This window comes from Molossus molossus, unplaced genomic scaffold, assembly GCF_014108415.1.
Source record: "Molossus molossus isolate mMolMol1 unplaced genomic scaffold, mMolMol1.p scaffold_m16_p_7, whole genome shotgun sequence".
Classification (NCBI taxonomy): Eukaryota; Metazoa; Chordata; class Mammalia; order Chiroptera; family Molossidae; genus Molossus; species Molossus molossus.
The window spans coordinates 60106683-60119197 of record NW_023425401.1 but is presented as its reverse complement, the minus strand read 5'-3'; the positions used below and the strand labels follow the sequence as shown (position 1 = coordinate 60119197).

Genomic DNA, 12515 nt, shown 5'->3' with positions numbered 1-12515 from the left:
AAAAAAAATTTAACAAGTTCACTAAACTTGCTGGGCAGTCAGACTTACCAGTGAGCTTTATGTGGTTGGTTTATCAAAGACTAAACTTTTAGGTTTAGTAGTGGGTGTGATATTAGGGTAAGTAGTTGAAACAGAAGAAAATGAAAAAATATAATAAATATGACGTATGCTGAAAATAGATGGCATTCACACCCTGAGAATGGAGAGTCTTCATAATTCTTTCTTTCTTTCTTTCTTTATTTTTTAAAATATGGAACGCTTCACAAATTTGCTTGTCATCCTTGCGCAGGGACCATGCTAATCTTCTCTGTATCATTCCAATTTTAGTGTATGTGCTGCCGAAGCGAGCACCATAATTATTTCTAATAGAAAATGTTTTTCTGTAACTCTGCCAAAGAGAAATGTCATTGTTTGCTTTAAAAGAACACTCCATTAATTCTGTTGTGTGGAAAGGGAGTTGGAGTTTTGCATGTGTCTGTGAATATCTTAAATATTTATACATAACATTGGTGGATTTTAAGGTGTTAGTATTACATGTGTTTTTTTTTTAAGAGCTATCTAAAGAAAAATCCAACTTTTGACGGAATCTAAAAACACCTGGATCTTTTAATATCATAGAAGATTAAGTAATTTTCCACCAGAGTCTCTGCCTTACTTTTAAAAGCTTCCTCTGCTGTTTTGGCTTATCACTGTTCTTTGTTTTAGAGGATACAAATCTCCCACTGAATAGGAATCTAAATGTTAGTCCATTAAAGAGCTTGAATGTTGTTTATACTAGGACAGCAAACTGAAGGAAATGACAACTAACAGAGAGTAGAAGACCTCATATTTGGGTGATTGTTTAATATTTGCATTTTGTTTAAATTCTTAGGAGCTACTGGAAATTAAACATGAAAAGAAAGCTTTGGGAAATCTACCAAAAACTGATGCTGATGGACAACACCTGTCATGATCTTCTATCAGTCATTTGTGCTCTTCATCCCCTTAGAGTTGTATCTAACTTATCTTCTTAACCCCCACAGTGCTTTATATAGTATTCAATAATCATTGTGCCAAGTGGAATTTTATCCAAGGACAAAATTTTTATTTTTAGAAAACTAGGGTCCCATCAGCATACGAATGTGAAAAATAACCACACAAATTAAACACAACATAATATGGGGAAAAAACTATCTTTTTTTTTTTTTAGCTGGAGGAAGGGGGGGGGGGGACAGAGAGAGAAAGAGACATCAATGCAAGAGAGACACATCGAGTGGTTGCCACCCACACGACCCCAACCGGGGCCAGGGACAAACTGCAATCAAAATACATGCCCTTAGCGGGAACCGAACCCAGGACTCTTTGGTCCGAAGGCTGACACTCTAACCACTGAGCCAAACTGGCCAGGATGAAAAAGACTATCTTTTTAAAAAATTGTATTATTTTATTGTTGACAGTATTACAGATGTCCCCCAATTTCCATCCTCCTTTTACCCCCCTACTCCCAGCTCCTGCCCCACCCCAGGCCTTCAGTACACTACTTCACCACACTGTGTCCATTAGTTATGCATATATGTATGTAAGTTCTTTGGTTAATCTCTTCCTGGCTACCCCCCTGCCCCGCACCTCCCCTGGGATATGTCAGTCTGTTCCATGCCTCCATGCTTCTGGACTTATTCTGCTTGTCAGTTTATTATATTAATTAGATTCCACTTATAAGTGAGATCATGTGATATTTGTCTTTCTCTGACTGGCTTATTTCTCTCAGCATAATACTCTCCAGGTTCATCCATTTTGTCACAAAGTGCAAGAAATCCTTCGTTTTTTTTTTTTTTTAAAGCTGTATAGTAATCTATTGTGTACATGTACCACAGCTTTTTACCCACACATCTTCTGATGGACACTTGGGCTGTTTCCAGATCTTAGCCATTGTGAATAGCACTGCTCTAACATAGGGGTGTATATATTCTTTCTGATTGGTATTTCAGGCTTAGGATAATTCCTGGAAATGGGATCTCTGGGTCAAACAATAGTTCCATTTAGAATTTTTTGAGTAAATTCCATACCATTTTCCACAGTGGCTGCATTAATCTGCGTTCCCACCAGCAATGTACTTTTCTCCATGTCCCTGCCAGCACATGTTTGTTGATTTATTGATGCTAGCCATTCTGGAAGATATGAGGTGATATCTCATTATAGTTTTAATGTGCATCTCTCTGATAATTAGTGAGTTTGAGCAGTTTTTCATATGTCTCGTGGCCATCTGTATGTTCTCTTTGGAGAAGTGCCTATTCAGGTCCTGTGCCCCTTTTTAAATTGGATTATTTGTTTTCCTTTTGTTGAGCTGTATGAGTTCTTTATATATTTTGGATATTAACCCCTTATCAGATGTGTCATTGACAAATATGTTCTCCCATACAGTGGGTTCTCTTTTCATTTTGATACTGGTTTATTTTGCTGTGTAGAAGCTTTTTGGTTTGATGTAGTCCCATTTGTTTATTTTTTCCTTTATTACTCTTGCCCTAGAAGATATATCGGTTAAAATTCTGGTATGTGAGATGTCTGAGATTTTGCTGCCTATGTTTCATTCTAGGATTTTTATGGTTTCACAACTTACATTTAAGTTTTTTATCCATTTTGAGTTTATTTCTGTGTATGATGTAAGTTGGAGATCTAGTTTTATTTTTTTGCATGTACCTGTCTGGTTTCCCCAACACCATTTATTGAAGGAACTGTCTTTACTCCACTGTATGCTCTTGCCTCTTTTGTTAAATATTAATTGAGCGTAATGGCTTGGTTTGATTTCTGGGTTCTTTGTTCTGTTCCATTGATCTATATGCTGTTCTTGTGCCAATACGAGGCTGTTTTGATTACAATAGCTTTGTATTATAATTTGATTTTCATTATTATGATCCCATAACTTTGCTCTTCTTTCTAAAGATTGCTTAGGCTATTCAGGGGCTTTTTTGTTTCCATAAAAATTTTTGGAATGTTTATTCTAGATCTGTGAGATATGCCATTGGTATTTTAATAGGGATTGTGTTGAATCTACAGACTGCTTTGGGTAGCATGAACATGTTGTTTTTGTTGTTAATCCTCACTCAAGGGCATTTTTTCATTGACTTTTAGATAGAGGGGAAGGGAGGGAGGGAGAGAGAGAGAGAGAGAGAGAGAGAGGGAGAGAGGGACTGACGTGAGATAGACACATTGATTAGTTGCCCCCTGTGCAACCTTGGCCAGGCCTGGGGATGGAACTTGCAACTCAGGTACATGCCCTAGACTGGGAATCAAACCTGAGACCCTCCAGTTCGTGAGCTGATTCTCCAACCACTGACCCAAACCAACCAGGGCTAGTATGAACATTTTAATGGCGTCAGTTCTTCCAATCTATGAACACAGTATATGCTTCCTCTTGTTTACAGCTGCCTCTATTTCTTTTTTCAATGTTCTGTGGTTTTGCAAGTATAGGTCTTTTACCTCTTGGTTAAGCTTATTCCAAGGTATCTTATTTTTCTGTTGTTGCAATGGTAAATGAGATTTTTTTCTTTCTCTTTCTGCGAATTCATTATTGATGTATAAAAATGGCACAATTTTTGGATGTTGATTTTGTATCCCGTTACTTTGCTGAATTAATTTATTTTTGTTGCCCTGGCCAGTTTGGCTCAGTAGTTGGAGCGTCAGCATGCGGACCAGGGTGCAGGCTCAATTCTGGTCCGAGATGCATACCTTGGTTGCAGTTTGATCCCTGGCCCTGGTCGAGTGGTGTGGGAGGCAGCCAGTCAATGTATCTCTCTCTCATCAATGTTTTTCTCTCTCTTTTTCTTCAAATTAAAAATTAAACTGCCATTTGACCCAGTGATCCCACTTCTAGGAATATATCCTAAGAAACCTGAAACACCAATCAAAAAGAATATATGTACCCCTGTGTTCATAGCAGTACTATTTACAATAGCTAAGATCTGCAAACAACCCAAATGTCCATCAGTAGATGAGTGGATTAAAAGGCTGTACATGTACACAATGGGATACTATGCAGCTGTAATAAAGAAAGATCTCTTATTTTTTGAGATGGCATGGGGGGACCTGGAGAGTATTATGCTAAGTGAAATAAGCCAAGCAAAGAAAGACAAATATCACATAATCTCATTTATTTGTGGAATATAATGAACTAAACAAACTGCTGAACAAAATTAACCCAGAGACATAGAGGTGGGGTACAGACTGACAAGCCTCAGAGGAGTGGGGTTTGGGGTGGGGGAGAGATACACTACAGAACTTACATGCATGTATGCATGACCAATGAACATAGACAACAAAGCTGGGGATGGGGTTGGGGGGAAGGATAGAAGGGTGTCAATGGGGAAAAAATGAGAAACATCTGTAACAAAAACAAATTAATAAATAAAAAATTAGTTAATTAAAAAAATGGGTACTGGTTTTTGTCATAAGCTTTTTCTGTGTCTATTGATGTAATCACATTATTTTTATTCTTCATTTTGTTTATATGATGTATTACATTTATTGGTCTGCGAATACTATACCAGCCTTGCATCCCTGGAATAAACCCCACTTGGTCATGGTGTATGATCTTTTTAATGTATTGTTGGATCTGAATTGCTAATATGTTGTTGAGGGTTTTAGCATATGTGTTTATCAGGGATATTGGCCTGTCATTTTCTTTCTTTGCAGTATCTTTATATAGTCTTGGATTTATGATAATGCTGGCCTTGTACAAAAGCTTGAAAGTATTCCTTTCTGTTGGACTTTTTGGCATAGTTTGAGGATGATAGGTGTTCTTCTTTGAATGTTTGGTAAAACTCACCTGTGAACCCATCCAGTCCAGAAATTTTGTTCCCTGGGAGTTTTGTTTTTTTTTTTTTTAACTGCTTCAATTTCATCAGTTGTTATTGGCCAATTCAGGTGTGATTCTTCCTGATTCAGTTTTGGGAGACTGTATTTTTATAGGAATTTGTCCATTTCATCCAGGTTGTTCAGCTTGTTGGCAGATAGTTAGTTGTTCATAGTATTTTCTTACAATCCTTTGAATTTCTATCATGTCAGTTGTTGCTTCTCCTCTTTCATTTCTGATTTTATTTATTTGGGCTCTCTCTCTCTGTTTCTTGATGAGTCTGGCTAAAGGTTCATCAGTCTTTTAATTCTTTCTTTTTATTGCTTTTATTTTTCTGTTTTATATTTATCTTTTTTGTTGAATGTATTACAGATGTTCCTCATTTTTCCCCCATTGAACCTCCCTCCTCCACACTCCCTCACCCTCTTGCCTTTTCCCACAATGTTGTCTGTGTCCATTGGTTATGCATATAAGTTCTTTGGTTTATTTCTTCCCACCCCCCAATCCTCTTCCCTGAGGTTTGTCAGTCTAGCAACCAATTTGTACTTCTTAATCCCTTCACCTTTTTCACTCATTCCCCCAACACTCCTCCCATCTGGCAACCAACAAAATGTTCTCTGTATCTATGAGATTGTTTCTGTTCTGCTTCCTGTTCATTTTGTTTGTAGATTTAATTGTCCACAGATATGTATTCATTGCCATTTTGTTTGTTCATATATTTTACCTTTTTCTTCAAGAAAACCCTTCATCATTTCATATAATAACGGTTTGGTGGTGATGAACTGCTTTAACTTTTTCTTGTCTGGGAAAGTCTTTATATGGCCATCGATTCTAAATGACAGCTTTGCAGGATAGAGTAATCTTGGTTGTAGGTTCTTGCTTTTAATCGCTCTGAATTTCTTGCCACTCCCTTCTGGCCTGTAAAGTTTCTTTGAGAAATCAGCTGACAGTCTTATGGGAACTCCCTTGTAGGTAACTGCTTTTCTCTTGCTACTTTTAAGATTCTGTCTTTGTCTTGAACCTTTTGTATTTTGATCATAATGTGTCTTGGTGTGGGCCACTTGGGGTTCATTTGTTTGGGACTCTCTGTGCTTCTCTGTTTCCTTCACCACGTTAGGGAAGTTTTCTGCCATTATTGTTTCAAACAGGTGTTCGATTTCTTGTTCTCGCTCTTCTCCTTCTGGCACCCCCAAGATGCGAATGTTGGCAAGCTTGAAGTTGTCCCAGAGGCTCCTTACACTATCCTCATTTTTTTGGATTCTTTTTTCTTTTTGCTGTTCTGATTGGGCATTTTTTGCTTCCTCATATTCCAAATCGATGGTTTGCTCCTTGGATTTACATACTCTATTATTGAAGCTGTGTAAATTATTCTTTATTTCAGTTAATGCCTCCTTCAATTCTAACTGTGTATCCATGATTTCTAACTGGTCCTTTTTTATGCTCTTGAGGCCCTCCCTAAGTTCACTGAGGTTTTCACTAAGTTCATTGAGCATCCTTATAACCAGTATTTTGAACTCAGCATCTGTTAGGTTGATTATTTCCATTTCGCTCAGTTCTTTTCCTAGGATTTTGTTCTGCTCTTTCATTGGGGACCTGTTTCTTTGTCTCCTCATTTTGGCTGCCTCCCTGTGTTTGTTTCAGGGTATTACTTAACGAGAGGTATGGGGCTAGCTGAGACCAGATGCTGCTCGTTTGAAAGAATTTAGGAAAAACCTGAAGCAGGATCCAAGACAGGCCAGTCCTATGGTTAAGCAAGTGGCAACAGCTTGGGTGGGCTAGAAAGTTGGGTGGGGCAGGGCGGGGCCTCAGGGAGTCACCAGGGCGGGGCAACCAGTGTGATCCAGGTTGCTGGAGTCCCAGATATGGCAGCTGTCTGCCACCCCAGGGCAGGGCTCACCAAAGGAACAAAGGCCTCTGATAGCACGTTGTCCTGGAGAAAGCCCCTTTTCCATCCCTCCCTCCAATTCCAAATAGCTCAGTTCTTCCCTGTATGTCTCTGATGCCTCTCGAGCTGCCTCCCCTCCAAGCTTAGAGAGAGTGAGTTTAATAAGTCTGTGCATGGGCCCTTTAAGAGGAGCTGCCTGGGGCTCCAGTGCCTCAGCCTCCCTCTGCCTCAGTTCCCACTGGTTTTCCAGCCAGAAGTTATGGGGACTTCTCTTCCTGGCACTGCAACCCTGATCGAGGTGCCTGATGTGGGACAGGTCCCCTCAGTCCTCAGGGAGAACCTTCCCAGCCGAGGTGTCCTCCTGCTTTTTATCTGCCACACGTGGGTGTGGGACTAGCCCCTCTGCCCCCTCCTACCAGTCTCAATGTGGCTGCTTCTTTAATTTTGTAGTTGTAGGAGTTCCATTCAGCTTGATTCCAGGCGGTTTTGAATGATGGTTGTTCTGTAGTTTAGTTGTAACTTTGATGTGGTTGTGGGTGGACACCATACAACGTTTACCTATGCCACCATCTTCACTGGAAGTTCATCAGTCTTTTATATCCATTCAAAGAACCAGCTCTTGGTTTCATTGATCTTTTGTATTGTTATTTTTAGTCTCTATGCCATTTATCTCTGCTCTAATCTTTATTATTTCCTTTCTTCTACTTATTCTGGTCTTTTCTTCTTGTTCTCTTTCTAATTCTTTTAGATGTAGACTTAGATTGTTTATTTGAGCTTTTGCTTGTTTCTTGAGGTAAGCCGATAGTGCTATGAACTTCCTTCTGAGGATTGCTTTCACTGTGTCCCATAGATTTTGTGTTGTTGTGTGGTCATTTTTATTTGTTTCCAGAATTTTTTATATTTCTTTCTCGATCTCACTGGTAATATATTCATTGTTTAATAAAATACTATTTAGCCTCCATGTGTTTGAATGTTTTTGAGTTTTTTATTGTAGTTGATTTTTAGTTTTATGCCATTATGATGTGAGAAGATGCTTGATATGCTTTCAATCTTGCATTTGTTAAGGCTATTTTCATCCTAATATATGGTCTATGAGAATGATCCATGTGCACTTGAGAGGAATTTGTATTCAGTTGCTTTTGGATGAAATGTTCTATAAATATCAATTGGATCCAATTGATGTAGTATGTCATTTGAGGCTACCATTTCCTTGTTGTTTTTTTGTGTGTGGAAGATCTATCCAGTGAAGTCAGTGGGGTGTTAAAGTCTTCTGCTATGACTGTATTGCTCTCTATCTCTCCCTTAAAGTCCATCAAGAGTTTTTTTTATATATTTAGGTGCTCTTATTTTGGTGCATATATGTTAACAAGGGTTGTATTTTCTTTTTGGTTTGATCCTTTTAGTAATTTATAGTGATCTTCTTTGTGTCTTATTACGGCCGGTGTTTTGAAGTCTATTTTGCCAGATATGAGCATTCCTACCCTAGCTTTATTTTTTATTTCCATTTGCATGGAATATTCTTTCTGTCCCTTCACTTTCAGTCTATGTGACTCTTTTGTTCCAATATGGGTCTCTTTTAGACAGAACATATATGGGTCATGTTTTCTTGTCCATTCAGTTACCCTATATCTTTTGTTTGGAGCATTTAGTCCTTGAACATTTAAAGTTATTATTGATAGATATTTATTGACATTCTTTTCTTTATATCTTTGTTTTTCTCTTGTTTTCTTCTTAAAAAAGTCTCTATAGCATTTCTTGTAATGCTGGTTTGGTGATAATATACACCTTTAGCCTTTTCTTTTTCTTTTTTTTTTTGGTCTGGGAAGCTCTTTATTTCATTTTTAATTTTAAATAATAGCCTTGATACATAGGGTAGTAATGCTCTTTATTACTTTTGTTTGTTTGTTTTATCCTCACCCAAGGACATTTTTTTTCATTTTTTGTTCAGACAGAGCGGGAGAAAGAGAGAGAGAGACAGAAACATCAACGTGAAAGGGACACATTGAGTGCCAGCAACCCACACAACCCAACCAGGGCCGGGGACAAACTGCAACCGAAGTACATGCCCTTAGCGGGAACCAAACCTGGGTCTCTCTGGACAGCAGGCCGATGCTCTAACCGCTGAGCCAAACCGGCCAGTGCTGCTCTTCATTACTTTGTATACTTCATGTACTCCCTTCTGGCCTGAAGTGTTTTTATTGAGAAGTCAGCTGACAGTCTAATGGGAGCTTCCTTGTAGGTAAGATTCTGTCTCTCTCTTGCTGCCTTTAAGAGTCTTTCTTTGTCTTTAACATTTGCCATTTTTTTCTTTTCCTCACCAGAGAACATTTTTTTCATTTTTTGTTCAGATAGAGTGGGAAGAAGAGAGAGATAGAGAGAAACATCGCCGTGAAAGGTACACATCGAGTGGCTGCGACCTGCATGACCCAACCAGGGCTGGGGACAAACTGCAACCAAGGTACATGCCCTTAGCAAGAACTGAACTTGGGTCTCTCTGGACCGCAGGCCAATGCTTTTACCGCTGAACCAAAATGGCTAGGACAATATTTGCCATTTTAATATGATGTGTCTAGGTGTGGATCTTTTCAGGTTCATCTATTTCACATCACGGCTTTTTAAGAGTAATTTATATTTGTTACAGATGTTTCTCCTTTTTTCCACATTGACACCTTTCTTTCTATCCCCCCTACCCCATATCCAGCTTTGTTGTCCACGTCATGCATATAAGTTCTGTGGTTTATCTCTTCCCTCCACCCAACCCCGTCTTCTGAGGATTGTCAGTGTGCACTCTACCCCCATGATTCTGTGTCTACCGTGTTCCTTAGACTGTTACGTTCATTATATTCCACAAATAAGTGAGGTCATGTAATATTTGTCTTTCTCTGCTTGGCTTGTTTCGTTTAGGATAAGAGATCCCTCCAAGTTGTCTCAAAGGATAAGAGATCTTTTTTTCTTACACTGCATAGTACTCCATGGTGTATATGTACCACATCTTTTCTATCCATTCATCTACTGATGGACATTTGGGCTGTTTCCAGATCTTAGCTATTGTAAATAGTGCTGCTATGAACATGGAGGTACATACATTCTTTCTGATTGGTGTTTCAGGCTTCTTAAGGTACATTGCTAGTAGTGGGATCACAGGGTCAAATGGCAATTCAATTTTTAATTTATTGAGGTAACACCATATTGTTTTCCATAGTGGCTGCACCAGTCTGCATTCTCACTAGCAGTGTACTAGAGTCCCCTTTTCTCCACACCCTAGCCAACACTTGTTGTTCGATGATTTGTTGATGGCGGCCATTCTGACAGGTGTGAGATGATACCTCATTGTTGTTTCAATTTGCATCTGTCAGATGATTAGTGATGTTGAGCATTTCTTCATATGTCTCTTAGCCATTTGTATGTCCTGTTAGGAGAGGTGTCTATTTAGTTCCTCTGTCCATTTTTTAATTGGGTTCTTTGTCTTCCTTTTGTTGAATTGTATAAGCACTCTATATATATTGGAAATTAACCCCTTATTTGATATATCATTGGCAATGAAATATGCTGTCCCATACAGTAGGTTGCATTTCCATTTTGATGATTGTATCTTTTGCTGTGCAGAAGCTTTTGAGTTTGATGTAGTCCCATGTGTTCATTTTCTTCTTTGTTTTTGTTGCCTTAGGTGATGTATCAGTGAAAATTCTGCTGTGTATGATGTCTAAAATTTTGTTGCCTACAGTTTCTTGTAAGATTTTTATGGATTAATGAGTCACAATTAAGTCTTTTATCCATTTTGAGTTTATTCTTGTGTATGGGGTAAGTTGATGGTCTACTTTCATTTTTTTGCATGTAGCTGTCCAACTTTCCCAATATCATTTATTAAAGAGGCAGTCCTTACTTCACTGTATGCTCTTGCCACCTTTGTCAAATATTAATTGAGCATATTGCCTTGGGTCAATTTCTGGGTTCTCTGTTCTATTCCACTGGTCTGTATGCCTGTTCTTGTGCCAGTACCAGCCTGTTTTGATTACAGTGGCTTTGTAGTATAACCTGAAATCTGGGAATGTGATCCCTTCTACTTTGTTCTTCTTTTTCAAGATTGCTATGGCCATTCAAGGTCTTTTCTGGTTCCATATGAACTCTTGAAGCATTTGTTGTAGTTCTGTAAAGTATGCCATTGGTATTTTGATGGAGATTGCATTGAATCTATAGATTGCTTTGGGTAGTATGGACATTTTAATGATGTTAATTTTTTCAATCCATGAACAAAGTATGTTCTTCCACTTTTTTATATCCTTCTCTATTTCTTTTTTCAATGACCTGTAGTTTTTTGCGAATAGCTCCTTTATTTCTTTGGTTAAGTTTATTCCTAGGTATCTTAATTTTTTTGCCACGATGGTAAGTGGGATTGTTTTTTTAGTTTCTCTTTCTGTGAGTTCATCATTGGTGTATAAGAATGCCGTCAATTTCTTGACATTAATTTTGTATCCTGGTTCTTTGCCAAATTCATTTATTAAGTCTTGTAAATTTTTGATAAAGTCTTTGGGGTTTTCTACGTACAGTATCATGTCATCTGCACATAATGACAGTTTCACTTCCTCCTTTCCAATTTGGATCCCTTTTATTTTTTCTTCCTGTCTGATTGCTGGGGCTAAGAATTCCAGTACTATGTTAAATAAGAGTGGCGAGAGTGGGCATCCCTGTCTTGTTGCTGTTCTTAAGGAAAATGCTTTTAGTTTTTGCCCACTGAGTATGATGTTGACTGTAGGTCTTTCATATATGGCCTTTATTATGTCAAGATATGGTCCCTCTATGCTCATATTGCTGAGAATTTTTATCAGAAATCAATGCTGGATTTTGTTGAAGGCTTTTCCGGCATCTATTGACATGATTGTGTGGTTTTTATTCTTCATTTTATTTATGTGGTGTATCACATTAATTGATTTGCAAATATTGTACCTGCCTTGCATCCCTGGGATGAATCCCACTTTGTCACAGTGAATAATGTTTTTGATGTATTGCTGGATCCGATTTGCTAGTATCAGGATTTTGGCGTCTATGTTCATCAGAGATATTGGCCTATAGTTTTCTTTCTTCGTAATGTCTTTTTCTGATTTAGAATTAGAATTATGCTTGTTTCATAAAACAATTTTCAAAGACCTCCTTCTTCTTGAATTTTTTGAAATAGTTTGAGGAGAATGGGTATTAGTTCTTCTTTGAATGTTTGGTAAAAGTCCCACGTGTAGCCATCCGGGCCTGGGCTTTTGTTTGCTGGGAGAGTCTTGATTACATCTTCAATTTCCTTAGTTGTTATTGGTCTGTTCAAGTTTTCTATCTCTTCTTGGTCCAGTTTTGGGTGACTATGTGTTTCTAGAAATTTGTCCATTACACTTAGATTGTCGAATTTGTTGCCATATAATTGTTGATAGTAGTTGTTAACAATCTTTTGTATTTCTGTAGTGTCAGTTATTACTTCTCCTCTTTCATTTCTGATTTTGTGTATTTGGGTTCTCTCTCTTTGTTTCTTGGTGAGTCTAGCTAAGGGTCCATCAATCTTGTTTATCTTTTTGAAAAAGCAGCTCTTTGTTTCATTGATCCTTTGAATTGTTTTTTTGGACTCTATGTCATTTATTTCTGCTCTGATTACTATTTCCTTCCTTATACTTGCTCTGGGATTTTCTTTTTGTTTGCTTTCTAGTTGTGAGGTTAGATAGTCTATTAGAGATTTTTTTTTGTTTCTTGAGGTAGGCCTGTAGTGCTATGAACTTTCCTCTCAGAATTGCTTTCGCTGCATCTCATAGATTTTGTGTTGTTGTG

General features: G+C 38.0%; 1 non-coding gene across 1 annotated transcript; it reads right to left on the bottom strand.

Moving 5' to 3' along the window:
• Positions 1-244: 244 nt before the first annotated feature.
• On the bottom strand, positions 245-351 carry LOC118620534. Its single transcript, XR_004957449.1, has one exon. It is a non-coding gene; the product is annotated as a U6 spliceosomal RNA (small nuclear RNA).
• Between the last annotated feature and the right edge of the window lie 12164 nt (positions 352-12515).